We start from the raw sequence: 26,710 nt of genomic DNA on the forward strand, positions 1-26,710 counted from the left end.
ATACAGGTTTTGTGTAGTGGCATCTCAGCGAATCCCCAAGGAAAGGTGCTTAAATCCTCCTCAGGAGATAACCATTCAAAGCCAGCCTGAGCAGGAAAGTATGTGAGCCTCTTATCTCTAATAAACTACCAGAAAACCAGAAGTGGAGCCATGGCCCAGAGGGTAGAGCTCCAGATTTGAGAGAGAAAGCCAAGCAGGAGATACTTTACAGAGCAGGCAGGAAAGCCTGGGAGGCGCTTATGTCCAATTATCGAACAGATGGCTGGACGTGGAACTCTGGCGGTGGTAGAGCCTCAGCCTTGAGCAAAACAGCTCATTGCATTGGGCCCTGTGTTTAAGCCCTGGGATGCCCACAAAAAATTCAGAGAGAAGGCCAAGTTATGTATCAGTGTCCTACTTACTTACGTGTGTATATTACTTCCCTGAGTGCAAACAGATCATAGGCAATGCTTCTGCTTTTACTTACTGATTTATTTTTCAGATATGCTCGTTGCGCATACTGCACCATTCTCTTCATTTCAAGCCCATCGCTTTTCTCTTCCAGGGCTCCACACCTGCATCCTTATATGATGCACACTTAAGCTCTCAGCAGCCTTTATTTACATTTTATTATGAGGCCAACGCAGGAACAGTCACAAATCAGGCAGGGGAAGAGAAGATCAGGATTCATATTTATAACAGGTATTCAGAAAAATTAACTTGGGGATGAAAAATGGTAGGGTACTTATGTAAAAACTACCATTAAGAAAAAGATGAGGGGGCTGGGAATGTGGATTAGTGAGAGAGTGTTTGCCTAGCATGCAAGAAGTCCTGGGTTTGATTCCTCAATAGCACATACACAGATAAAGCCAGAATTGGTGCTGTGACTCAAGTAGCAGAGTGCTAGAGACAGTGCCAAGGCCTTGAGTTCAGCCCAAGAACTGCCAAAGAGATACCAGGTAAGTAGACAGACAGACAGACAGACAGACAGACAGACAGACAGACAGACAGACAGACAGATAGATAGACAGATAGATAGGTAGACAGACAGATAGATAGATAGATAGATAGATAGATAGATAGATAGATTGATAGATAGATAGATAGATAGATAGATAGATAGATAGATAGATAGATAGATAGATAGATAGATAGATAGATAGATAGATAGATAGATAGATAGATAGATAGATAGAAATATGATAGGTGAATCTGGTCTTGGATCTCAGTAGGAAAGAAGGGAACACTTCCCAACCATGAGGCCTTCTGCAGTGTGCCAGGACACCAGCATCGCCTTCACATAACCACAGAACAGGAAGACTGTCTCTCTCCCACTTCTAAGACAGTGGAGGGCCCCAGAGTCAAGAGGGCAGAGCCAGGTTCTAACTCAGGTGCTTGGAGGCAGAAGAGAAAGGGCCCTGCCTCTCCTTGGACTGGGGATTTACATTAATGATGTGAAGAATGAAGGAAGGAGAATGGACTGGCAGAGGTAGAAGAAGGGCCTTCAAATCTGACAGATGGAGAGTCAAGAACCCACTCCCTAAGACCAAAAAGCAGGATTTTTCTACTTTGTTCCTCCCCTCTCCCCCAATAAACTGGCTCTCTATTGGTAACCTAAAGATAGCCTGAGGCTCCCTTAACCTGAGGGAGGAAGGATAATTAGTCATTGTTTGAAGAGGCTGAGAAAAGCCTGACCCTTGTGTGACTCTAACAAATTTTTCAGGTTTCTGACTCTAACAAATTTTTCAGGTTTCCCCCCATTGCTGGCTGTGCCTGGAATGAATGAAGTGGTTTTGCAGCTCACTTCCCTGTTGAGTGTGTACATTCTGCCTACTAATCCTGCAGGCAGATCTCTGCACCTAGTCCGTTTTTTTGAAACTGTTTCCTGTCCTTCAAATACAGTGTTACATTGGAGTTCTTCCTGCTAACAGGGCTAGGTCTTAGATCCTGAGAACTTCATTTATACCCAGCATGGGTCAATGATGTTTCTTTCATGCTTCTATAGCTTGAGAACTCTAAGAACATTTAGAGTGCAAGTAACTTCTCATCACCAAGGGAAATCCAGGAATTCTTGAACATGTGACCTTTCAGAAGACCACTCGAGGACACAAGATGATTACAATCTTCACATGAGTGGCTGGGCAGATGGATCTGCTACACTTGAACCTTGAACTCAGCCTGCTCTCCCAGTCCATGTCCTTCTTTGTTGCTTGTCCTGTTAGCTCCTCAGGAGCTTCCAAGATAGAAATAGATTGATCAAACCCAAAGGGAGTTGCTGTCTTTTTCCTTCTTTTTCTGTCCTTTGCTTTAAATGTTTTGCAGGTCTTTGGGCTTGAATTGTGGATCTAGGCTCTTTCCCTGGGCTCCTTTGGCTCAAGGCTATCGCTCTGCCATATGAGTCCCTTTCTGCTTTGTCTGTGGTGAAGTGGAAGTCAGAGCCTCATAGACATTCCTGCCCTGGCTGTCCTCACCCTGTGATCCTCAGACCTCAGACTCCTAAGAAAGGGTGACAAGCATGAGCTTCTCTTGCTCTGCTAAGTTCAGAACTATTATGACATTGAAAATACAAGTAAACTGCTCATCATAAAGGGCTTGGGGAGTATATTAACCCTTTCAACATTGGACCTTTCAGAACCATGTCACACAAGGTTATACTCCTAGAGACAGAGAGCCTGATCATTTAGATCTTCTATAATTGAACATTCAGCTCTGATTCCAATTCTGTTGTACACCAGCATTCATTTTCCAGAAAATGTTCTCATAATTAACAAATAGGAAAAGTACTTTGATTAACCCTCATTTTTTTTCCAGGTATGTATCTCGAACTCAAGCCTGGGCACTATCCCTAAGCCCTTCAGCTCAAGGTGAACACTCTACCACTTGAGTCACAGCTCCACGTGGGGTCTTTTGGTGGTTCATTGGAGGTAAGAGTCTAACAGGCTTTCCTTGCCTAGGCTGTCTCTGAACTGTGGTCTTGAGGTCTCAGCTTCATGATTAGCTAGGGTTGTAGGTGTGAGCCACCAGCATCTGACCTATTATTTTGCCAGTTCTGGGGCTTGAACGTAGGTCCGGGGTTCTGTCTCTGAGCTTCTTTTTCTCAAGGCTAAGATTCTACCACTTGAGCCATTCCACAGCTTCTGGCTTTTTCTGAGTATGTGGCACTGAGGATTTAAACCCTGGCATTCATGCATGCTGAGCAAGCTTTCTACCTATAAGCCACATTCCCAGCTTCACTCTTACTATTTTATCCCTCAACTTGCCTATCCTCAAGAAAAAGCCTCTGAGTATAAATCATTTAAAGAAATCCCTGTGAGAAGTTGTCCAAAGATGAATAAGACAAAGCTCATACTTGGGACAGACTCTAAACATGTGATGACTGTGACAAATGCCTCCATTTAATTATGTATCATGTTTCAATACTTAACAAGGTATTAATGAAAAATGACTCAATGTCCTAAATTATTGTGTATCATTTTATAATAAATTTATAAAATGTAATAAATATGTATGTAATAATACTAAATACATTAAACAATGAATAAATAAATCAAATAAAAATAAAATAAATAAAGATACAGGTGGACCTGTTGCAACAATGAGAAGTACAAGTTGTCATGTCGAAAACAAACTTTACAACTTGGGGGGGAGGATTGGGTAGGGGGGAGGGAGGATGGGAAGGGTAAACAAAGGAGGAGGCTACAATGCTTGATAAGAAATGTACTCATTATCTTGCCCATGTAATTGTAATCCCTCTGTACAGTATTTTCACAATAAAAAATAAAAATAAAAATTAAAAAAATGAATAAAAAACAATGACAATAATCATAATATGTAATAAACACACATATGTAAGTATATATCATAAGTATTTTTCCATTGCAAGGCCATACTGCAGGCCTTGGGAACACTAGCCTGAATCTGTTTTCCTCAAGGACAGTAAACTTTGCCTTTACCCATGGTGCAAAAGAGTTACCTGGAATGTGAGATCAAATCGCAGCAATAGCAGCAATACTGGCCCCATTTCCAAGACAGAGACAATATTTTTGATGAAAGCAGTTATGTTTATTCAGTTCCATACTGAACATTTCAAAAAAAAAAGCAGTGTAGAATTTTGTATAGCTATTCAGACATCTTTCCTTTACCCCCAAAGTGCTTCTCTTAGCACTACATTGTTTATTTTTTGTATGATGTTTATTGTAAAAATGATGTACAGGGGGTTACAGTTATATGAGCAAAATAATGAGTACATTTCCTATTGAGCATTGTTGCCTCTTCCTTTGTTTTCCCCTTACGATCCCTTCCCTCCCATCTCCACAACTACCTCCCCCTGCCAAGATCAGTGACTTAATTTTTTAATTTTGGCTTGGCATGGGGTTTGAACTAAAGTAGTGGCTACTCTGCACCTTCCCTCACATTGGTTTGGATTTACCAAGACCCTGAGTTCAAATCCCAGGATAGGAAATAAAACTAGCAGAAATTCCAAATCAGGGAGCTTTATTTTTTTAATTTAGTTAAATAAATAAATAAATTATTTATTTATTTGTTTGTTTGTTTGTTCTTTTTTTGCCAACCACAGGTCTTGAACTCAGATCATGGCAACACTGCCTAAGCTTTGATATCCCTAGGCTGGGCTGCAGCCTCTGGACCCATAGCCAATCCTGGGATCCCAAGCCAAGAGGGCTTTAAGGAAGAAAAAAAAAGTGAAACAGCACCAAAAGTAGTGAGCCGCAGAGGGTTGGGAGTGGTTATAATTTTTTTCTTTGCAGGGTGATCCTACTGGTTCTGAATGACACAGCTGCAAAGTGGACCTGACCTGCCATTGCTGAAGGCTGGCGGGCTATCAGGGAAACCATAGGCCCACCTGTCAACCTAGGCCCCAGGTTCAAATCCCTGTCCTGACAACTACCAGTGGTGGAGATCCCAAGAGACTTGCTCCTATGCATAGGATACTGATTGAAAGAGTAGTTCGTGTATTGTTAGTCTAAAATTGGATGCAAGAATCCTAGGATGCTGATTGATCTTAATTAATAGTTTGTTAAGCATGAAAAGAATAATATTCCTTCAATGGAAGTATAATAAATACCTAAGAGTTGGTAGGAAAGTAGTTGATGTCGTTTAATAATACATAGTCAGCTCTGGCACTTTTTCCATGTATCACTGTTTTGGCCAAACCTGGGGCTCAATCTCAGCACCTGGGAACCACCTGACAGCTTCATTGGCCAGAGGCTGCCAGGCTCACACTCACCCATTCATGAATTGGGCCTGCTAAGCCCTGAGTTCATATCCTAGCACTGTGAAAATTTAATCTTGAATTAAGAAGCCGAGTGTGACACATGTTTCCCTTTCTTGGGAGAGCTCTGCATTTCAAGCATGATGAGAACACATCTAAAAATCTAGATGCTATGTGATAGGATATAAACAATATAATAAATGGTATAGGTGTCATCAGAGTCAATAAAATAAATGGTAAATAAATGAATAAAACAAGAAATAAAATGAATAATCACACAAAACACGGTATGGACTGAACATCTATATGGAAGTATAAACCCTATCACACTAAACACTATATGGACTGAACATCTGTATGGAAGTATAAGTGCTATTTTTAAAATGTATATAAGGAGTATGTTTTACAGGCCTGAGGCTTGAATTCAGCCACCATACTAAGATGGTATGGAGGGAGATCCCAAGATATTAGTTTATGGACCTAGGAAGAGTTATGGAATGCGATTGATTTCATCTTTGAATCAGTAGTTCATGTGTGATGGGAGTAGGAAATGATAGGCAAGAATCATGGGGTATTGCTTATTTGCAATGAAGATTTGATGAAGCATGACAATAATCATCAGTTGTGAAATGGAGGCATCAGGAAAGATCCAAGAATCGGTAGTCACATAGTAGATTCAATTCCATCACAGGTGGCCATCTCTCCTACTCTCTCTCTATATGTACTTATTTGCATACTACCTTCAGCTTATGAATGGATAACTGCTGTGCACCCTCCCCCTACCCCCACCTGGGGGCTCAATCTCAGGTCCTGAGAACGGCCGCTCCTTAGTGGCTCACAGGCTGTTGTGTTCACGTGGACCCATTCACCTCTTGGGCCTGCTAGGCTCTGAGTTCAGAACCCAGCACTGCCAAAAGAATCATCCTGATGTCAGAAGCCAATCATTGCGCCTGTTTTCCTTTCCTGTGCAAGTTCTGGGTCTCAGCTAGGATGGAGAATGCATGGGTTACCCTGTGGCCATGGGAATTGGTAGTCATCCATGTCAGCGCAGTTATACCTGTCATCATGTACTCAAGAAAATACACACTACATACATGAATAGCATACAAAATAGAGAATAACTACACTAAAAGATCAATGCAGTCCACACACAGATGTGAAAATACATCCCATGTTTCAATGATGCATTGATGTCTATTGTGGCCTCCCTGGGGCTTGATCTCAGTTCCTGGGAACGGCCCAGCTCCTTCATGGCTCACAGGCTGGAGTGCGCACGTGGACCCATTGGCCAGTTGGGCCTCCGAGGCCCCAAGTTCAAATCCCAGCACTGCCAAAAATTCACCCGGATGTGAGAAGCCAGTATTTGCACCTTTTTTTTTCTTTCCTGTGCTGTGCATGTTCTAGGTCTCAGCTAGGATGGAGAATGCATAGGCAACTCTCGACTTATGTGAATAGATTGTCATCCAGGTCAACACAGTTATATTTGTCATTCTATACTCAAGAAAATACACACCACATCAATGAATAAGGCAAAATAATGAGAATGACTACACAGAATGCAAGGTACTGCCCACCCATGTATGGAAATAGAGGTCCACTGTTTAAATTGGGAATTTATGACTATATTGGCCCCCACCCTGGGGAGATCAATCTCAGGTCCTGGGAACGGCCCAGCTCTTTAGTGGTTCACAGGGTGGTGTGCTCACCATGTCCCATTCACCAATTGGGCCTGCTAAGCTTTGAGTTCAAATCCCAGCACTGCCAAAAGCTTCACCCTGATGTGAGAAGCCAATTGATCCATCTGCTTTCCTGTCCTGTTAAAGTCCTGGCTTTCAGCGCAGATGGAGAATACTATATAGGCAACTCTATAACCATGGGAATATGTTTACATCCATATCAGCACAGTTATATCTGTCATCGTACTCAATTAAACATACAATACATCCATGAATAAGACACAAAATAAAAAGAATAACTACACTGAATGCAAGTTGCATAACATACCTGTAGGTAAAGAGAGATCCTATGTTTAAAAAAGGTGGGCTTGCTATTTTGTCCAGTGCTGGGGCTTCAAATCAGGCCCTGGACCTGGCCTGACATTCTAGTCTTCAAGGATGGTGAGCTTCCCCTTCCATCACAGTTCAACAGAGCTACCCAGACCTGAATTCACTTCCCAGCACTGACAAAATTTTCATCCTGATGTCAGAAGCCAGTCGTTGCAAATGTTTTCCTCTCCTGTGAAAGTTCTGGGTCTCATCTAGGATGGAGAATGAAAGCATATGCAACCCTATAACCATGGGAACAGGTTGTCATCCATGTCAGAACAGTTACTACCTGTCACCAATAAAATATACAATACCAGCATGAATTAGGAACAAAATAAGGAGAAGAAGTACACTGAATGCAAGATGCTGCCCACACATGTATGTAAATATAGATCCTATGTTTAAATTATGAATTTATGACTATCTGGCCCTCCCTGGCACTCGATGTCAGGTCCTGGGAATGGCCTATCTCCTTCATTGCTCACAGGCCTGTGTCCTCACCTTGACCCTTTCCTGAATTGGGCCTGCTAGGTTCTGAGTTGAAATCCCAACACAGCAAAAATATGAATCCTGATGTGAGAAGCCAATCGATTCACCTATTTTCCTGTGTTGCGAATGTCCTGTGTCTCAACTAGGATGGAGAAAGTATAAGAAACCCTATAGACATGACAATAGGTTGTCATCCATGTAAACACTGTTATATCTGTTACTACTCAGTAAAATACATAATACCTCCATGGAAAAGTCACAAAATAAGAAGTACACCGAACACAAGATGCTATCCACACATATATGTAAATATAGATCCTATGTTTAAACAATGAATTTATAACTATTGTGGCCCACCGTGGGGATCAATGTCATATCCTGGGAATGGGCTTCCTCCTTAGTTGCTCACAAGATGGTGTGTTCATATTGACCTATTTGCCACTTAGTCCTGCTAGGCCCTGAGTTCAGATTCCAGCACTACCAACAATTGGATCATGGAGTAAGAAGCTGAGTGTGAAACGTGTTTTCCTTTTCTCTGAGAGTCCTGGGTGTCAGGAATGATGGAAAACACTTCTACAAATCTAGATGCTATGTGATAGGATGTCATTAATGTAATAAATGGAATGGTTGTCATCATAGACAGTAAAATCAATGGTAAATAAATGAATACAACAATAAATACAAGGAACAACCACGCCAAACTTGTATGGACTGAACATCTATAGGTAAGTGCAAAGCCTATCTTTATATAAATTGTATGTTTTCAAAGGCTGGGGCTTGAATTCAGGCCTAGTGAACAGGCCTGAAATTCTTATCTTCAAGTACGGTGAGCTTCCCCTTCATCCACTGCAGATTTACCCAGATCCTGAGTTCAAATCCAAAACCTGGCAGAATAAATGTTGGGAATTGCAAGCCAGGGAGCTAAATTTATTTTATTTTATTTTTTCCCAGAGCAGGGCTTGAACTCGGGTCGTGGCAACTCTGCTTCAGCTTCAATCACCCTAGGCTGAGGTGCAGCCACTGGACCCACAGCTGATCCTGGGATCCTAGATCCCTAGGCCTTGAAGGGAAAAAAAAATCACAGGAAAATATGGAGATGGCCTTTTTATGTTTTCTTCCTTTGTGAGGTGACCCTCCTGGATCCAAATGACACTGTTGCAAAGGGTATTTTACCTTGCACTGCTGAAGTGTGGTGGACTATTGGGGAAACCATAGGACCATGTGGCAACATAGGCCCTGATTTCAAATCCCAATCCTGACACCTACCAATGGCATGAGATACTAAGAGACTCGTTCCCATCCATAGGAATGTTATCAATGTCAGGTTGAATGAGTTGATCGTGAATGATTCTCCTATAAAATTAGACAAGATGATTTGAAGAAGCTGATTGATTTTATTTAATATTTATGAAGCATTAAAAGAATACTATTACTTACAGGAATGCAATAATTTCAGGACACTGATTTAATTAATAGTTTATTAAGGATGAAACAGTAACATTAATTACATGGAGGCATAATAAATACCCCAGAATTTGTAGGAATGTATTCTATATAACTGAATAATGTATAGACATCTCTGGCACTATATAAACATATATATTTATTATTGTACTGACATCTGCAAGTCAATCTGTTCATATTTTGTCAACTCCTGGGGCTTGATCTCAGTTCCTGGGAACTGCCTGTCAGCTCAATTTGCCCCAGGATGGCGTGTTGACACACACCCATTCATGAATTTGGCCTTGTAGGCCATGCGTTCAGATGCCAGGACTCCCAAACAATTAATCGTGGAGTAAGAAGCTGATGGTGAAACATTTTTTTTTCCTTTTCTGTGAAAGTCCTGGGTGTCTAGTATAAAGTGGAATACATATGCAGACCTATAATCCTACGTAATCAATGTAATCAATGTTCTATGTGTCATAATAGTCAATAAAATAAACGGTCAATACAAGAAAAAGACAAAAAAAATAACTATACTGAGTGTAATATGGAGTGAACATATGTACATGAATATAAATCATATATTTAAAATGTACATGAATAGGATGTTTTTTAGTGCTGGGGATACAATTCAGGCCTAAGGAACAGACTTGAATTTCCTGATTTCAAGGAGGTAAGCTTCCCCTTAACACACAGTGCAACAGAGTTACCCAGACAATAAGTTCAAATCCCAATCCTGGCAGAAAAAATTGCACCTTTATACTATGTGAGGTCGAATTCTTAGGTATTTCATTCTGCCTCCATTTAATGTATGTGATTGTTTAAATACTTAATGAAGTATTAACTAAAATCGATCAGTGTCCTAGGATATGATTGTGTATAATTTGATCCTAGAATCATTCAAGAACTACTCATTCAATCTTGACATTGATCACATTCCATTGGTAATCTTATGGATAAGAATGAGTTTCTTAGGTTCTCCTGCCATTTGGAGGTGGCAGGACCAGGATTCCTACTGTGGGCTCCAGCTCCCACAACTTCAACCCGATGATAGGCAACTCACAGGTCTGTGCCACAACATAAGCAAGACCAATGATCAGGCAGGCACCAGTGGCTCTCAGCAGTCGCCTTGATACTTACAAGGCTATGATAAGAGGATCATGGTCAAACTCACCCTAGGCAGGAAAGTCCTTGAGACCCCTGTCCAACTTCAATGCCAACAAAGTCAGAAGTAGAGCTGTGTGGCTCCAGTGGTAGAGGGCTAGTCTTGAGCAAAAGCAGCTTACAGACTGCCCAGATACTGAGTTTAAGGTCCAGGACTGGCAACAAACAGACATACACAACAATCTAAAGCCAGTCACCCTCTTGTCCCCAACTGAATTGGACTGAGTTCCCTGGGAAAATGGCTGGGGGAGCCACTGTCATCTTCACTCTGCCCATTCTGTCTGCATCACAGGATTCCGGCCACACTCCCATTCTTTCATGGTTCTTTCTGACCAATGGGATATAAGAATGGTGGTCACACCCACATTCTGTGCTGCCTGATAGCTCTGGGATTCCTCTGTTGGTTGACACCACTACCAACAGTTGAAGAAGGTAGAGATGGCTGAGTGGTGATCAAGAGACTCAAGCCGTAGGAGGAGAGGTCTTGCTCAGCCCTGCCACGCACATGCCCACGCCCTGGTCCCCTTCAGCATTCCATGTGTCACTGCATTTCAAACCAATCACTGCTTGCTTGGACCCATGGCACCTCTTGGAGTCCTCAAGTGATGGCACTCCACAGGCAGGCTTGTGGCCCCGACCTGGTCCAGGTCCCCCTGTCTCTGCTCCAGGCATGAGTATTTGCCCTGCTACTGCCTTCGCTGCTCGAATCCACTCGGAGCTGCCTCCAACAGCTTCTCCCAGTAGCACATGTGAGTGGCCTCCTACTGGGCCCATACCCTGTGACCCCCATACCATGAGATCCCCTCCCCCGACTGGACCTCCAGCTCCCCCATACCCTACAGTCTGGCCTGGGCTCTGCCACAAATGTGCCCCAGGGGTGGGAGTGGGTGGTGACCAGAGTATCCCACCCCCATCCCTAGTTGCCAGTGTCCCAAGAAACAGGGAGATGCAGGGATGGGTGAGGAGGGGGCACCACAGAGCCCCTGGCCTGGAGCAGTGGGAGCCACACAGCCACTCATCTGCACCCTTCATCTTCCTGGTGGGAACCTGGTGGCTTTAGTCAGACGTGGGGAGCAGCACCTCCACACTTGCCTTCTTGGGTCTTTTCCTTTTTTCTGGGGTTTGGGGCATTGGATGCAGAAGATAGGTCTCTCTTGCTGTGTGAGCCCTTGTCCTCTGTGCTTGGTCACCCTTTCACTTGAAGAGAGGGTCCCAGAAGAGCCCATTAGGGAAGTGAGAGTGCTGGGGGTCAGAGCAGAATGTGAATATCTGGGAGGAACACCCCCCTAAACACACATACACATACACCCAGCCTGTCCCCTCCCCCAACTGTCAACAGTTCTCACAGAGTGATCACATTTCCCAGCTCTGCTAGTTTCTGCTGGTGCTCCCAGTCCATGTGGTCCTGGATTCCCAAGAATCTGCCATGTGGCCCAGAAGCATGTAGGCTGGAAATAAGTCCAAGTATGTAGCCTTTAGGACCCCATCCATTTCCCCAATACCACCGGCACCTCAGGTCAGACACACCTCTGGGGTCACCATGACCCCCTGTTTGTCTCGGGACTCCTTTACCCAGCGTCCTGGCCTAGAGTTTTGGTGATTGGGGAGTCAAGGGACTGGCCCTGGAGAAAGGGATAGGCACAGTATGCTGCATCATTAGAGTGGTGCTCCCCTTGGGTGGGAGCTCCTGATTCCTCCAAGGGAACCCCCGTGCTCTAGCTTGTACATTGTCCAACAAACTCTGGAGAGGCACTGCTCGGAATCTGTGTGTGTGTGTGTGTGTGTGTGTGTGTGTGTGTGTGTGTGTGTGTGTGTGTGTGTGTGTGTGGTGCTGCATCATTAGAGTGGTGCTCCACTTGGGTGGGAACCCCTGATTCTTCTAAGGGAACTCCTGTGCTCCAGCTTGTACATTTGTACATTGTCTCAGATGAGGAACCAAAAACCTCCGGAGAGGCACTGCTCTGAGATTGTGTGTGTGTGTGTGTGTGTGTGTGTGTGTGTGTGTGTGTGTGTGTGTCTGTGTGTGTGTCTGTGTGTGTGTCTGTGTGTGTGCATGAGAGAGAAGGAGAGAGACAGATATATCATCTTCCTCCTTGTATAACCTGACTGTACTCAGGTGAGTGATCATTTGGAAAATTGCAGGTGCTGCATGGGCGAGTCTTCTGTCACTGGTCTGGATTTGTGTTTGTGTGTGTGTGTGTAGAAGTGGATTGTAATATGGAGGCTGGGTCCTTTGGTAACTTCTGCCTGCTACCTTTGGGGGATGCATGGGCTTTGTGGCTGAGGTCTTGGGGCCTGGAAGTGTGAGACGCTTGAAGGGGACTCAGCAACCTTAAATTATAAGACCAAGGGACATGTGTGCCTTGGAGCTTTCTACTCCTTTGGGCCTGGTTGGTGGCAGCTGGAGCTTGGGAGGACCTGAGTATGGGGCCCACAGGGGTTGGCTTCCCAGGGGGACAGAGAGCATGGCCAGCACTTAGTAAGGATGTGAGCCCTGCTGGTATGGAGTGCACCAGTATAAGTCAGACTCCGGGTTTTCTCATCATGACTTCTGATGGGTGAGGCCAAACCTATTTTTAATCTTTTGCTGTGATCTTCATATCTCAGCCTCCTGAGTAGCTAGGATTATACATATGAGCCTCTGCCACTGGGACTCTCGTTCTTTTTGGTGTATTAGGGTTTGAACTCAAAGCCTTAGGCTTGCCAGTCAGGTCTTCTACCACGGTATCCAAGCCTTTCTGTCTTGGGCATTTCCGAGATAGAGACTCACTCAAAATGTGCTCAGGCTGGGCTGGATTGTGGTCCTCCTATCTGTGACAGGTGTGCGCCACGAGGCCCGGTCCTCCTTAGTTGGGATGGTAGACATATAGTGTCATGCTCAGTCATCGGTTTAGATGATTATCCCAAACTTAGTTTACAGCAGCCATAAAGCTCTGGGTTGGGCCTCCACCATTGTACCTCAGTCTCCTCCTTGGACAGATGTGAGGAAACAAGGGATCAATACAGGGGGATCTCTAGAGCAGGGCCAGGCATAGAAGGAGCGGCTGTCAGATACAGTTCTTGGCAATTCTGTGAGCATACGACAGTAAGATAACTGGGAAAGGGCTCAGATGGGGCCTGTTATTAGTCATGTGACACGTACGGGTTTATGAAACAAAACATGGTTCTCTTTCAGCCTTATCCTATTCCCATGAGGAAGGAGATCCTTCACTGTGTTCAGTTTTGTAGCTGGGGAAAATGAGTCACGGAGAAGGCGGGTGACCATCTCATGACCTCCAGTTGACAGAAAGCTCAGCCTGACTTCTCTGCCATGGTCCCTAGGAGAATGTGTGGTATTCAGCACACTTCTTGTGATGGGAAGTCCACTTCTTGTCAGTCGTGGGGCTTGAACTCTGGGCCTGGGTGCTGTCCTCGAGCTCCTCAGCTCAAGACTAGCACTCTACCACTTGAGCCACAGTGCCACTTCCAGTTTTCTGGTGGTTCTTTGGAGATAAGTGTCTCATGGACATTCCCGGCTGGGCTGGCTATGAACCATGTTCATCATATCTCATAGGACTTTAGTCCTGAACCACCAGCACCCAGCTTAATTGTAATTCTGACTTTCTTTCTCTCTCTCTCTTTCTCTCACAGGAAGTGGTTGTATGGGTGCTGAAGAAGTGGCCCAGTGTCCCCATGTGGCTGGAACCTAAGGTGGCCCTCTCATTCTGGAGGTGGGCTGTGGGTCAGGAACTGTCTCACTCAGCCTGTTGAACCAGCCCTATGAGGTAAGCCCCTCTGTGCCCTGGCTAGACCGTGACAGTTATTCATTGTCCATCCAGCCTTATTGGACTTAATATTGTTTTCTACGTCCTTTTCTAGCAACTGGCCAAAATTATGATGCATAGTTATGGAAAGAAAATATAATACCATCTTAAGAAAGTCATTTAGAGCTCTGGGAATGTGGCTTCATGGTACGGTGCTTGCCTACCATGCATGAAAACTTGAGTTCAATTCCTCAGTACCACATAAACAGAAAAAGAAACACTGGAAGTGGTGCTGTGCCTCAAGTGGTAGAGTGCTAGCCATGAGAGAAAGGAAAAGCTCAGGAATAATTCCCTAGCCCTGAGTTTAAGTTCCAGGACTATAGGACTGGCAAAAAAAAAAAAAGAAAACATAAAAAAATTAGTCAGTAAATGCAAAATAAATAATCCATACTTGGAATATATATTGTTCCTTCCATACTAATACCTGACAATACTCCCTAATTCATGTACTTTACCTATATTAGGATACTGTGTTGAAAAAAAAGTTTTGTTCATTAGGTCCCAACAATTAATGCTAGGAATGTGCTTAGATGTCAGGTGAAGATTAATTCTGGAAATTCAAAGATTCCAGGCTTTTGAGAGGTCACTGCTAATCACAATGAGAAGGATAGTCTAAGTGAGATTTGGAAATCTTTTTGGTCAGTCATGGAACCAAAAAGGCAGAGGCAAATTATCAGTTGGGACAAGAGAAGGAATAACTCTAGAAGGAAGGAACAAATGATAGTAACTAACGCATACCAGAAATCATTCTGGGGAACCATTCTTGGTTATTGAAGAACTAGTTATCAACCAGGTTTATTCTTCATTGCATTTAGCATTTTAAATCTCTTAGGCTAGTTCTTAATCTCTGTGTGATAAATGTATCTTCTCTTATGTTGTTTTTCCAGACCTGATCCCTTTTGGTTTCTAAAAATCTAAGTCTCTCCTGATACTAAATACACCTACACAGATGGCAAGGGGTTGCTAATGTAAGGGTTGCATAGCTCAGGAGTCATTAATGTAACAAAATGGAATAGGAGGACTATTTATTGCTACCTCAATTTTTTCTGAAAAGCTGCCATGTCATCATTTGATTCAAATTTACATTCTTTGTCCACATAGTGTCATTAAGTGCAGTAAATGGAAATATGAGCTGGGTGCTGTTGGCTTAAGCCTGTAATCCTAGCTAATCAGGAGGTTGAGACCACAGGATTGCGGTTCAAAGCCAGCCTGCTCTGGAAAGTCAATGAGAACCATATCTTCAATTAACCACCAGAACCCCAGAAGTGGTGCCATAACTAAAGTGGTAGAACAGTGAACTTGAAATGAATAGCTGAAGGACAGCCCCCAGGATCAGAATTCAAGCCCCACTACCAACAAAAAGTGCAAATATGACTTTAAGTTTTCCCCCAAAGGAAGGACAAGGTCAATAGTAATCTTCCAAAGCAGAAAAAAATAATACCAAAATGATTCAGTGCACTTACTTTTGCTGTTATTTAAGTTATGGCTTCTTCACTGGACATATTCTCTTCTTTTAAAAATTGTCAAATATTAGCTTTATAATAAACATCATTTAGTATTTCTTGGTTCAAAAAATAAGTCTTGATACAGTTGATGTCACTTGGCGTTTTTTTGGCAGTCATGGTGCCTGAACTCTAGGCCTGGGCACTGTCCCTAAGCTCTTCAGCTCACGGCTAGTGCTCTACCACTTGAGACACAGTACCACATCCAGCTTTTTCTGCTCTTGTGGTGCTGAGAAATCGATCCCAGGGCCTCATGCATTCAAGGCAAGCACTCTACTCCTCAGCCACCTTCTCAGCCCATCACTTGGCTTTCTTACTATTTCAGTTCAAAACAAACCCAGGCAGGAGATTCTGTCAATCTCTTATCGCTAATTAACCACCAAAAAGTCCAGAAGTGAGGATTTTGCTCAAGCAGTAAAGTATTAGCTTTGGGGACAGGTGGGCAGGAAAAGCATCGATTCAGTGACATGTTCCAGCCTCCGAGAGCAAGCCTCAGAACCAGCACAAACTGAAAAAACAAGCAAACAAAAAAAAAAACCCAGGTATTTCTTTGGGACCCTCCTTAAAGGAGTACTGGTATGAGAAGAGACTGCTTTTGCTGATTATACTCACTGGATCCTGCCTTTTTGGAATCCTTATTCCTATGGAGAACTCAGGACCAGAATAAAGGGATGGATAACTAAATCCTGCAACAAGCGAATCATCTCAGAAGTGAGATATCCATCCATAAAGCACTTTAAAATCTCCATGTCTTTTTTTCTTTGCAGTAGAACACTTTTAAAACAACGTTATTTCCTTTTGTTCTATGCTGGCCCTCAAATGGCACATTATTTCCTTTTGTAATACTCTCAACCAGAAGTTTATAAGCCAGTTTTATATGAGTAAAAAGCACACTCGAAAAGTCAGGGACAGAGTTTCCCTCAAGCCTTGGATCCTTTTCTTGTACAGTAAAAAGGAAAACACAAATTAACTTGAACTTTGTCATATCTCTATGTTCAATTCCTCCCCTGGGATCAGTTTCCGCCTCCAGTAATAGTTACTTCTAGCAACAATTTATGGTGCTGCTTGAGGTATAATGAATGTTTGCTGGCTTCATTGAAAACGCACAAGGACACCTTTGGACAGCATGTAGCAGTGTTTCAGAGACAACTTAGTAAAGATAAAATATGAAATTTATATTGCTTATAAATGCATTATCCATGAGTACATTGAGTTCAAACTTCATAAGTGCTCTGTAAATTAAGGTGAATTTTAAATGGGAAGAGGGCTCTCAGATCATTTTTTTGTGAGTGTATGTGCTGTGCATTATTTTCCAAGTGTACAAGAGTTAACAGTAAGAGAAACAATAGCAATAATAGGAGAAAGAGAAGTTCTGTGTTTTAGGGTTCAATACAATATAGAAGGATCTACAAATAAGACAACATTGAAACAATGAAGCCAAGTTCAGTATGTAGATTTACAGAAGTGATATAGAAAAAGCATTTCTCCTAAGTGGAAAATGAAGTATGAGGCCACTCCCTTTCTAAATCACACTTCCAATCGTGCAAATTTGTAAAAAGTAGAAGTATGATTCTGATTCCATGCAATTCAGATATAAGAGAATGGACTTAACTGGAAAAATGTCCATCTTGAAAGAGCAGGGATTATACTAGCAATGAACCTGGAGGCAAAGATCATATTTCTTTATATATATATATATATATATATATATATATATATATATATATATATATATATATACATTGTTGTTGGTGGTGGTGGTCGTGGCACTTGAACCCTGGGCGCTGTCCCTCTGCTATTCAGCTCCAGGCTAATGCTCTACCACTTGAGACACAGTGCCACTTCCAGTTTTCTTGTAGTTAGAGAAAAGAGTCTCTGGGACTTTCCTATGCGGGGTGGCTTTGAACCTCAATCCTCAGATCTCACCGCCACCCAGCTTAAGATCACATTTCTAACAGTGTACTTTCAGCATATGTATGTTCATCTATCTTTATATGAATTCTTGAGTTAAAAATCTGGGCTACAGGTTAGACAACACTCACAAAAATGTTTGTAGTTTAAACGTTGATACTCCTGGAAAAAATAAACTTAAGAATGTAAAGGAGTCTGGGAAATTCAGTTTGCATCCAGCCTGGGCAGAACAGTCTTTAGACACTATCTATAATTAACCAGCCAAAGCTGCATTGGAAGAACAGTTCAAGTGATGAAATACCACTCATGAGCAAGATTGTTGAATAAGAGCTTGAGGTTTAACATACATACATACAAACATATGCATACACACAGAGGCACTTATATGTGCACCCACGAATACACAAATGAAACAACTCTCAGAATATGTAGAAAAGCTAGAAAGCAATAGAAAATATGTTCTGAGTAAAACTATAATCAAGTGATAAATTTTAATATTAAAAAGTCCTCTAGTGAACTTTCTTCAAACAAGTTTGAGACTATTACATAGGTAGGGACCAGAGATAGTAAGAAAGGCAAGTAATCATTATTAAAGGGATCAGATCCATGGAGGAATGAATCAGAGACTCCTGCATGTGCATCTGAAAATGTTCATATACTGTGTCAAATGTTAGAACATCTTTCAAAACTGTACATCAACAATCTGAGCAGTCAATGGATAAGATCATCAGAGAAGTTCAGAATTGCTAGTGTGTTTCTAGATTAAATAAACCAACAAACTATGGCAGGGCAATCTGATACAAGCCTGGAATTCTAGCACTCAGACTAAGAAAGGAGATTAGAGAGTGGAATTACATAGTGATACCTTCAATGGACCAGGTAGTATAATTTTTGTCTCAATAAAACAAACCAAATTACAAGAAAAGAATACACAGTTGGAAGTTTGGGCTAATTTTGTCATTATGATTTGAGAAGTCAAATTTCCTATTCAAATGCAACTGATATATAATCCTCAGTTGTGTTTTAATCTCTCTTCATTACAGAACATTCTTAGATGCAAAATAGCTCATGATTCCCATCCAAAATTTGAAAAAGTAAGTAAGCATCATTCTGTTGGATGCCAAAGAAATGATGAAGGTTTACAAAATTTAAGCCCGGAGAAATAGCACAGTTCGTCTAATGTAAGACTTTGTGGACCTTGCAAAATTAGAATTTAGATTCAAAATAAATAGTTTTTTTTGTAATTCCATATTCCATTGGATACTATAAAATTCTTTTTAAGTAGAGGTTTTAACTGACAAATTCACAAATGATTCTGGCATTCTCTTTGCCTAGAATATTCTTTCAAGAGAGTAATAATCAGAACTTAGTTAATAGATCATTCCAACAGTTCATGTATAAAATGATAATGTGAATAATTTAGACAGAGTTGCCAACAAATGGATGATATTAATTTATAAATTTAGAAAAAGCATTTTTGAGGGTTTGGTATAACATGGTATGAAGAGAATAATTGTGTGACATCTTCTTTCTTTTACTTATATGTTACACAGGAAGCAATTTCCTTAGTTATGTGCCTCTGTATACAATGAGAAAAAATGCTAGGTTTGGGTTCATTTTTATTTTATTTTTTGGGGGGGGAGTCAGGTCGTGAGGCCTGAACTCTGGGCCTCGGTGCTGTCCCTCATCCCTCCAGCTCAAGGCTAGCGCTCTACCCCTTGAGCCACAGCGCATCTTCCGGCTTTATTTCTTTTTGCTTATGTGGTGCTGAGGAATCGAACCCAGGGCCTCATGCATGCAAGGCAAGCGCTCTACCACTGAGCCAACTTCCCAGCCCAATTTTTGTTTTTGTTTTATTGGTTTGACCTAGGGCTTGAACTCTGGGCCTTGACACTGTCTCTGAGCTCAAGGCTCCTTCTCTACCACTTCAACCTCAGTGCCACTTGTGTCTGGCTTTTTCTGAGAAGTTTATTGGAGATAAGATTCTAAGGGATCTTCCTGCCTGGATGGGCTTTGAACCATAATCTTCTTAACTTAGTATCCTCAATATTTATGATAGTTAAAAAATATAAATATAAATAATATTTGCAAGAGTTCTGATGTCAAGAATACCACAGGGGGAAAATTGATTCAACTGAGTTTATTGTGGTGTTCTTTGCAGAACAAGGAGGGCATCACAATACCAGAGGTGCAGTATTTTTTCACAGTAAAGATAAGCTATTCATGATGTGAAATAACGGAATTTTAAGGTGCACCTTACAAGTTGGAAACTGTTGGGCTACGATGACTTTATGGCATAAAGCTGGGGAATGCTTACCCTTGAAGAATTATTACAGATGCTCCATAGTTTTATCTTCTATAAGAATGTGGCTATTTTTCTGTTGACTTCTCAATCTCTAATACTCCATTGGAAACTGCATCTATTGCAGAATTATATAACATGAAAACAAGTACCGTTTTGAATCTCTCAGGTATGGAAAGTTCAGAATTTGAAAATGAGTAGTTATTAGTCATAGGAATTTTGAACAACACATATATTCTGTCCTAACAACTTATTTAATTTTAATAGTTATGGGTTTCCATAGAATTAAATTGTTTTCGGTTTTATGTGTGTGAAAGTGCTAAATTTATTTTTTCCAAAATATACAAGTATATTGTGAAAATATTGTCTAGTTGGATAACATTCAAGTTGACGACCTTCTGATAAAGAAAGGGTAATTAAATCAAATTAGATGCCAAATAGTATTGATTTTTAAAATTTTACTATATAAAGAATAATATTAACTAAACCAATATAGTGAAATTTTATTTTATGCAGCTTATTTTTTAAATTTAATTTTATTGTCAAAGTGATGTACAGTCGGATTACAGTAATTGTAAGGTAGTGAATACATAACTTTTCCAACTTGTTACCCCCTCCCTCACTTTTCTCACAGTTTTCCTTCACCTATGTACCCCTCACAAGTTGTAATGTATATTTCCAACGTATTGTCTTGTGAGTATTGCTAATGCATTGGTTTGGCCTTTGTCATTTGTGTCACCATTGTGATGTTCCTCTTCCCTTCCCTAATGAAGGTAAATATATACACAATACACAGGGTACCAAAATCAAATACAGCAAGGGATAAATCAAAGGAAATAGAAATCACATAATACATAAAAACCAACAACCACAAATAAAAATCTCTGATTCCATATCTTGGAGTTCATTTTGTTCAACATCAGCTTATGTGGTCATATATATGCATAACAAAGCCACTGGAAAATAATAGTTGCATGGACACTATATCGTGAAAACAACGTGTTAACTGTTTTTGATGGTAAAGGTGGAATTAGGATTGGTGAATTCACGGTTTTGATACAGGAATTTCAAAAGAGTTTTAAAAATATGACACGTAAATTTTAATTGTTCAAACTTTTAAACAACATAGCCTATTAAGAAAATTTAAAATTGCCTAGGAAATAGGCTTTCATGCAAAAAATCCATGGATAATTAGTGGAGAGGGAGCAATGTGAGTGAAGATGGCTCATTTTCACACTAAACAAACAAACCTCAGAAACCTTGCTGTAAATCCTGTAGCTTCCCTTGAAAACTGTCCTTACCCAGGAAATATTCTCTCACTGTGTGAAACAAGGTTATAGTGCAATTTAATTCAAATTTCTTTAAAAAGAGACATCAAAATTTGTGAATTGACCTTTAATTACCAAACAGTAATTCTCTGAAAAAGATAATTTGGGTCAAAATATTTAGGGAGAAAGTGTCCTCCACAATGAAAAAAGGTATTGGGTTTACACTTTTTGTTTGTAATACTTTCCACAATGTCTTTGCACTGAAGCACTGAAACACAGAAAAAAAATATGATTGGATATTTCAAACCAGTGATTTCACATTTCTAAGTGGCTCACAAATATAAATCCTTATTAAAATGAGATAGTGAAGACATCTCTTATTACATAAGCCAAAAAGTTTTGGGTTCAGAAAAGAACTGAGCACATGGAAAAAGTAAGAAAACAGTGTTCTTAGAAGCCCTAGCTGAGCAAATTGGCTTCAGCAGTGGAGGGAGGCCAAAACTTTTTGATATAGATTGTAATATTTTTGCTACCTAAAGTGATTTTACAGAGCCGATTTGGCTCACTACAATGCAGAACTGATTTAATGAAGACATGAAAATAAATCCCACATCCAAAGGAGGAAACTTAAAAGAGTTTTAAAGGAGAAACCATGAAGATGTAGCAGTGGGGGAGGCCTTAGAGTCCTTCAGCTTCACTACACTTGGAGCCAAGAAGCTGTGATTAATTGGAAATCAGGCAAGAGCTAAGAGGAGGACATAGAAGTAGGACATAGAAGCATTGTCCTTTGTAACAGACATTGTCTTCCAAAGTATGGGTGATTTAACTTTATTCTCTTCCATACATCTTGTTGAGCAAATGCAAGATTAAGAGAAAAATAATCTATTGAAATAATTTTGCAAAGAATAACTTCACTGTTCCTGATGTGGTATCTAAGGAGAGTCTTAAGAAAGAAGATAAAAGTGGAGTATTATGCAGTTTCCTCTAAGCGTCTTGTTAGCAAAATATATCTTTGAGGTTAGAAGTGATTGAACCAAAAAATGGTGGAGTACTTATGTTTGTGGGCACTTTAGACACAAGAAGACTTTCTTTCTTTCTTTCTTTCTTTCTTTCTTTCTTTCTTTCTTTCTTTCTTTCTTTCTTTCTTTCTTTCTTTCTTTCTTTCTTTCTTTCTTTCTTTCTTTCTTTCTTCCTTTCTTTCTTTCTTCCTTTCTTTCTTTCTTCCTTTCTTTCTTTCTTCGTTTCTTTTTTTTTTTCGGGTCTGGTCGTGGGACCTGAACTCTGGGCTTGGGCGTTGTCCCTCAGCTCTTCAGCTCAAACCTAGTGCTCTACCACTTGAGCCACAATGCCACTTCCGGTTTTTTTCTTTTTGCTTATGTGGTGCTGAGGAATCGAACTCAGGGCCTCAAGCATGCAAGGCAAGCGCTCCACCACTGAGCCACTTCCCAGCCCGACACAAGAAGACTTTCAAGGTAAAAGAAAAAAGAAAAACGGATATCCAAATATTTGTGATCACAGTTTCTTGGACTGGTTTTTTTGTAGACAAAGTTTTACATTACAGTTTGTCCTGATTAACATCAATGTTGGGTTTTTATGGCAACCAAATGCAGGGGTGAAGTTTAATGGACTCCCTTGAACAAGTAAACTGCATGATAAAAAAAAAATGGCAAATACTATTTAGTGAATTACTTTCACCAATTACTTTTCCAGAACAAAGAAGGAAATATATAACTCAAAATCAATTGACTTAAAAGTATGAAGAAAGAGTAGTGAAGAGAGATGAAAGAAAACATAGAAAATTGTTTTCTCTCCAGCCGAGTAATGGGTTCTTGATCTTTTCTCTTGCATTCTATCTTCACAAGCTATCAAGTGTGGCTCAGGACTGGAGTATCCAGTTCAGACAGAGGGAACTCGCAGAAGGAACATAACATTTGCAGCATATTTAGGTGATTTATAACCTGAGACAATCTATTTAAATCTGTTCAAATTTCTCCCCTACCCCAAACTGCCCTCTTTGAATAGTTTTGTTTGCTTTTCCCAAGACAGCCCTTCATTAACTGCTTAAAATTTTGAGAGGTTATATTCATACTCTCTAGAGATTGCTGTTTGGTTGTAATTTTTGTGTGTTTTTTCACTGAATTTCAAAAGGTTGTGCAAGTGTGTTAAAATTAAATATGTCCATCTAATTGTCCAATGCTCCTGGATCAGTTTCACTCCTTCTATCATTGTCAACCAACTCCCTCTCCAAGATATATTTCATTTTTACCACTTCCTTTATCACATGTGTATATTGAAATTCTAGCTGTATTTGCCCCTTGTTCCATTTTTCATTCATTCTATGTATTTCCTATTATTCCTCTCTGGCTTCAACTTCCTGATAGTCATTCTGTTAAACTGTCTGTTAATAGTTTGAAAAGTTTATATACATTCCATGGAGTTTCAATCCTGCATATACTTGAACTTATGTCAGCTTATATTTCCATAATTCATTCATCTGCAATAATAATTTGCAAGACTGGAGGCGTGAAGCACCTAGACATGATGTAATTCTCATCCATTTGGAAGATTAATCTTTAGTCAACAAGAAAGTTTAAAAATGGTTTAGAATGTATTCCAAATTACCAATTTTTACAAATGGCTTTGTACAATGGTGTGTGATTATTTTATTTTACATGGGATAATATTTTCTACTACATTTAAGTTTCGGAAAAAAAAGAAAATTAAAATTTATTATTATAGAGGAATATGATAGAAATAGAAGACAGATTTTATGTTTTTCACATCTCTGACGAGTACCCATATTCAAGACTTACTATGTTAGACAGATAGGGAAAACATAAAATAACATATGATAAGGCAACTATTTGTGACTTTTTAAAATGTACCTTATTAAATGATGAAATTTACTTTATTAGCTAACGTTTGGGTTTGAAATATGGGAGGCTGATATATTTAACTAATTTTGAAAGGCACCTAATGAATAACACAAATGATGGGTGGTACTATTTCTACAGTTTAATGAATGGTTGAACTTGTTTGGCATTAGTGCTGGGTAAGCAAATCAATTCTATTGTAACTCTACTGCCACTAAGTATCATCTATTTGTTAAATGTTATTTTGGCGAATGTGATTTTTTTGGGGGTAGGTCGTGGGGCTTTAATTCTGGGCTTGGGCACTGTCCCTGTGCTCTTCAGCTCAAGCCCAGCACTCTACCACTTGAGCCACAGTGCCACTTCTGATATTCGAGTGGTTTATTGCAGATAAGAGTCTAACGGACTTTCCTGCCCGGGCTGGCTTTGAACCGTGATCCTCAGATCTCAGCCTCCTGAGTATTTAGGATTACATGCTTGAGCCACTAGCGCCTGGTTTGCGAATTTGATTTTTCAAAGATTACTTGAAAAAGAATACACTTTCAGGAGATTAAATATTTTGAGAATGACATTTTTATACCACAGAACCAAGTTTTACTGAAGTACCTGTGTATTTTTTTATTGTGAAAATACTGTACAGAGGGGTTACAATTACATGGGCAAGATAATGAGTACATTTCTTATCAAGCATTGTAGCTTCCTCCTTTGTTTCCCCTTCCCATTCCTTTGCATCCTCCCCCTGCCCCCTACCCCGATCCTCCCCCCCCCCCCCCCCGCACCAAAGTTGTAAACTTTGTTTTTGACATGGCAACTTGTATATCTCATAGTGTTATTAAGCACTAAGGATCTTCTCAATTAATGTTTTTTTTAATTACATTTGACCTCTAAGTCAAGTTTTCCTGGCCTTTATAGACAAATTGTGGATCTATCCTTCCAGGAGCTATTTTTCTGGCCGATTTATGCTGGACTGAAATCGTTCATTAATCATTAGGGGAGGGGTATTAAAAATAATCTTGTGACACTTTGTGATCTTGTTCACTCATATGGGCTGGTCATCTGTAAATTGAAAGTTTGATTTGCAGTACTTTCTCTTAGATTTTGTGATCTGGTCCTTCATTTTAAGTTGACTTGCATTTGACTATTGCTTACTGCTAATTCCTGCTTCTTAAGGAATTCATTAATATATATATATATATATATATATATATTATAAAACAATGTTGAATTCAAATATATCTAGGAAAGAATGAAATAGATTATGGATATTATGCAAACACAGAATATAGAATATTTTAAAATATACTTTTTTCAGACAAGAACCAGAAATATCTTTAGTTTCTATAACACTCATTTCAACAGATAAGATCAAATTATTTCTGATTAAAAAATCACAAAATCTGCAGAAATCATTATAGATGTACACAAACAACTCAAATACATTTTGACATCAAAGTCAGGCAATTCACTTGTAAAAATTCCACGGAATTTTTACAGTAAGATATTGCTGTTATTTGGATTGTGAAAATATTTTATATGGACACAAAGAATGGACTGGCATTTTGATGTTTAAGAAACATAACTGATATCTTAGCTATGCTAAATAATGCTGCAATAAACATAGTTGTTCTGGTAGCTTTAGTATGGTCTTGTTTGATGCCCCTAAGTAGATGAATGGATTAAGAAAATAGAAGTCTATGGAATGGAATTTTATGCCTCCCTCAGAAAGAATGACATTGCCCCATTTGTTAGAAAATGGAAAGACTTGGAAAACAATATATTAAGTGAAGTAAGCGAGGCCCAAAGAAACATAGATCCCATGGTTTCCCATATTTGCAATAACTACTATATGTCTGAGACAAGCAGAAATGGTCAGATAAGTTTATGTTAGGCGAAATGAACCCCAAGATAAGGATTCAATTTTTTTTTCTTTCTTGCAATTGTTTCTAAGATATTTATAAGATGATTTCTTTGTTGCTTTGTATGTCCCTCCACCACCGTATAACCCCTGCTTTATTTGTATTTGATGTTGGTATGATTTGTGGAGGGGAAGGGAAAAAACAAATTATTTAAATAGGGATACAGTTTGACCCATTGCAACAATGAGATGTACAAGACGTCATGTAGAAAACCGAACTTTACAACTTTGGCTGGGGAGAAGGGGTAGGGAGGGTGGAGGGGAGTGGGGGGGATATGAGAAGGTATGGGAAGGGGAAATAAAGGAGGAGGCAACAATGCTTGATAAGAAATGTACTCATTACCTTGCCCATGTAATTTTAACCCCTCTGTATGATGTTTTCACAGTAAAATAATAAAATTCAACAAAAAAAAGATAAAAGAAAAGAAACTTAACCTAAACATTACAACTTAATAGAACAATTTGTACAGCCTTCCACAACTTCAAAGAGGTAGTGATACATACTTATCCTTTTGGTAATATCAAAGGCAGTTTCTTGCAAGATGTTCTTCAGACCTGGTTTGATATAATGGTTCAACAGAAGGAGATCCACTGTATCTTTGCTATCTATATTCCCAGCATCAAGATGCAAGGGAGTCAAGGGGCATTTAGTTTGGGCATTTGTATCTGCATCATGATGAAGTAAGATAGACGCCACACTGGTATTATTCCACGAGTAAGCACTGCGCAGGGGTGTTCAGCCATTAACAATTATTGCATGAATATCTGCTGCTTGAGCCACCAACTCAT

The sequence above is a fragment of the Dipodomys spectabilis genome, unplaced genomic scaffold, assembly GCF_019054845.1.
Source record: "Dipodomys spectabilis isolate Male_0828 unplaced genomic scaffold, ASM1905484v1 ptg000312l, whole genome shotgun sequence".
NCBI classification, from domain to species: Eukaryota; Metazoa; Chordata; class Mammalia; order Rodentia; family Heteromyidae; genus Dipodomys; species Dipodomys spectabilis.